The following is a 3,122-nucleotide window of genomic DNA, read 5'->3' as shown; positions in this document are numbered from 1 at the left end:
TCTGAAGAATTTTCTTCAATTTCATGATTTAATTCTATTATACGATTGTCATGTATTGTACCAGCGATACTAACAGTATAATTTGTATCATTATTTGAGTTTGATATATTATTTGCTACTTTTGTAATTTTACGACGTTGACGAGATTGATACTCAGCATTTTTTTCACGACGTCTTCGTTGAAATTCTTTTTGTTCTTCCGAGGTTCGTTCTATTTTACGTTTTGGCATTTTGCAAAAATACAAATATACAATAATAATTATAAAATTAATATAACTTAGTTATTAAAATAAAATTTTAAAGCTGATTTTCTTTAAATCTTAACAATAATTGTAAATATACAATATATTATTATTATTTAATATGATATATGTTAAGTTTAAATGTAAGTTTAAATCATAATTAAAAAATAAATATAATTTACCATTATTAGTTATTAAAATACAGTTTTTAAAACTTACTTTCTTTAAATTTTAATAATATATTGTAAAAATATATAATATATTATTATTATGTAATATAATATATTTATGTTAAGTTGAAATATAAGTTTAAATCATTATTATCAACATCATCATCATCATCATAATCATCATTATCATCATCATCATCATTATCAATATCATCATTAATATAGTCTCATCATTATCATTATCATCATCATCAGTATCATCATCAACATTATCATCATCATCATCATCATCGTCATTATCATCATCATCATCATCATCATCAATCACAAATATAATTCTTTTAATATATATTTATAACATAGTATTACATTATTATATATATATAAGATATTATTTGAATAATATTATAGTTTTAAATACATAAAATTTATATTTTTGTTTAAAACAAAGACTATAATATTAAAAAATACAATTTTTTAAATTATATATCTAATAATTAATTTAATATAATAATACTTAATTATCATAGCAATAAGTGTAATAATTTAAATGAGAGTAATTAAAATTATGTTAATACTATCTATATAATTAAATTAATGCAATAATTATAATATATAATAATTTATGTTAATAATAGTATTTTGTATAATAATAAAAAATAACTGTAATTTAAATGAAAATAATTAGATTTATATTAATATTAATTATATTGTATTAATAGATAATAATAGATAATAACTAAAAATCCTTTAAATTAAGCTCTGTTCCTACTTCAAGTACCTGAAACAAAGAAATTTTATCATATTAATATTTTTGATTAAACGAATAATAAGATTATTAAAATTATACTTATTGTGCGTTTACTGTTTATGTATATAATTAGACTCTTAAAAATGTCAAAATAAAGATATCACGGCAAATGCAAGTAAAACACGGTACTTGGCGGGCAAAATAAATAATTGATACAATGCTTTAAATATGTTGAACGTTTTGGCTCTTCCTTCAAGCCATAATTGATTTACCCTGATTGGATCAAACATATTTTATTTTTCGAAGCAATATTTCTAAAAGATTTTACAAATATTATTGAATATATTTATTTGCAATCTTTTAAAAATATATTTTTGAAAATATTTTTCTGACATGATCTGGCGGATATAGAAACATTCTAAAAATATTTTTGTAAATTGTTTTAATCTTTCTAAAAAATATTTTAAAAATATTTTGTGTTGTATGGGTGTGTGTGTGTATATATATATATATATATATATATATATGAGCGATATATCAAAGTACATGCGTCAGCAGAGGGACATGTTCCACAGGGGTCGGAAGAGGTAGACCTCGCTTTACAACTTACAAAGTACATGCGTGGACAGAGGAGCGTATTCCGCAGGGGTTGGGGGAGGCAACAAATCTCGCTTTACAATTTACGAAGTACATGCGTGGACAGAGGAGCGTGTTTCACAGGATTCAGGAAAGAAAACTTGCTTCAACTTACAAAGCACATACTTGTAAGTTGAAGAAAGGTCCATCCCGTATAGGGGGCTGAAAAAGTGAGGTCTGTTTCCCTCCCCCTCTCTGATTCCTGTGGAACACGCTCCTCTGTCCACGCATGTATGTACTTTGTAAGTTGTAAAGTTGAAGATGGCTCAAAGGAAGAGCCGAAACATATTTGAAGCATCGCATCAATTATTTATTTTGCACATCACGTACAGCACTTGACTCACATTTGCCGTAACATTCTTATTTTTACTGTTTATTATTATTATGTATACGCGCGCATACTTATACACATACACACATGTATATACACACACATGTACGTATATACAAATGCGGACGGTGACGTATACACATATGTACACACACGTATACATATTATACATACATGTACATGTACGCACGTATACATATACATATATATACTTTCTTACACGTACGCATGCAAATATGCACATATATATAATAATAAATACCTGTAAGTTCAGTTCTAAGATGTCATGAACTAATCACAGAGCCGTATTAGCGTCTTAAGACATTACTCAAGATGGTCTTAAAATAAAATCCGACTCTGAATACCGGCCTTAGACGTCTTAATAATGTCTTTAAAACGTCTTATATCCAGATTTTGGATACGGTGTTGTCTAGAATACATATATAAATTGAGAAGATAAATATATATATATATATATATGTTTGTATAAATACTACATATATAAATAAGAATGTATTTTATAGAAAAAGTAAGCTTGAAACTTACCAGTATCTTATATTCACACACAAAGATTTTTTGCATACGTAAATATTATTATTATTGTTACAAAATGACTAAATAACAGCTGCAATGACAGTTGCTCACGAAGTAATCGCTACGTCAGCGAAAGAGTTAAATATGAACTATCTTCAGTACTTAAGATGGTATTAAATATAAGATCCACCTATGAATACCGACCTATGAATATGGATCTTTGGGCACATTCAAGGGAAAAGCTATTAGCGTTAATAATGTCGAGATATTGTATGGAGAAAGACATAACCAATTGCATATTTAACTAATTCGACCAATTAAATACGATTGGTTAATTGTTTCACCGTTCGAGATCTTGGAGCAATTTCTAGTATTGTGGATACAAGGCTTTAAATAAGGATATAACAAGCAAATAGCTAATAACACGCTCCTCAAACGCAGTTATTTAGGCCCGTTCA

General features: G+C 26.5%; 1 long non-coding RNA gene across 1 annotated transcript; it reads right to left on the bottom strand.

Annotated features, from left to right (window-relative positions):
* Positions 1-1,136: 1,136 nt before the first annotated feature.
* LOC112463668 lies at positions 1,137-2,958 on the bottom strand. Its single transcript, XR_003041827.1, has 3 exons — positions 2,677-2,958; positions 2,393-2,560; positions 1,137-1,193 (listed from the first exon to the last, which is right to left on the bottom strand). It is a non-coding gene; the product is annotated as an uncharacterized LOC112463668 (long non-coding RNA).
* Between the last annotated feature and the right edge of the window lie 164 nt (positions 2,959-3,122).

This window comes from Temnothorax curvispinosus, unplaced genomic scaffold (genome assembly GCF_003070985.1).
Source record: "Temnothorax curvispinosus isolate PA1 unplaced genomic scaffold, ASM307098v1 QBEX01001439.1, whole genome shotgun sequence".
NCBI classification, from domain to species: domain Eukaryota; kingdom Metazoa; phylum Arthropoda; class Insecta; order Hymenoptera; family Formicidae; genus Temnothorax; species Temnothorax curvispinosus.
This window is presented reverse-complemented; position numbering and strand designations above follow the sequence as displayed.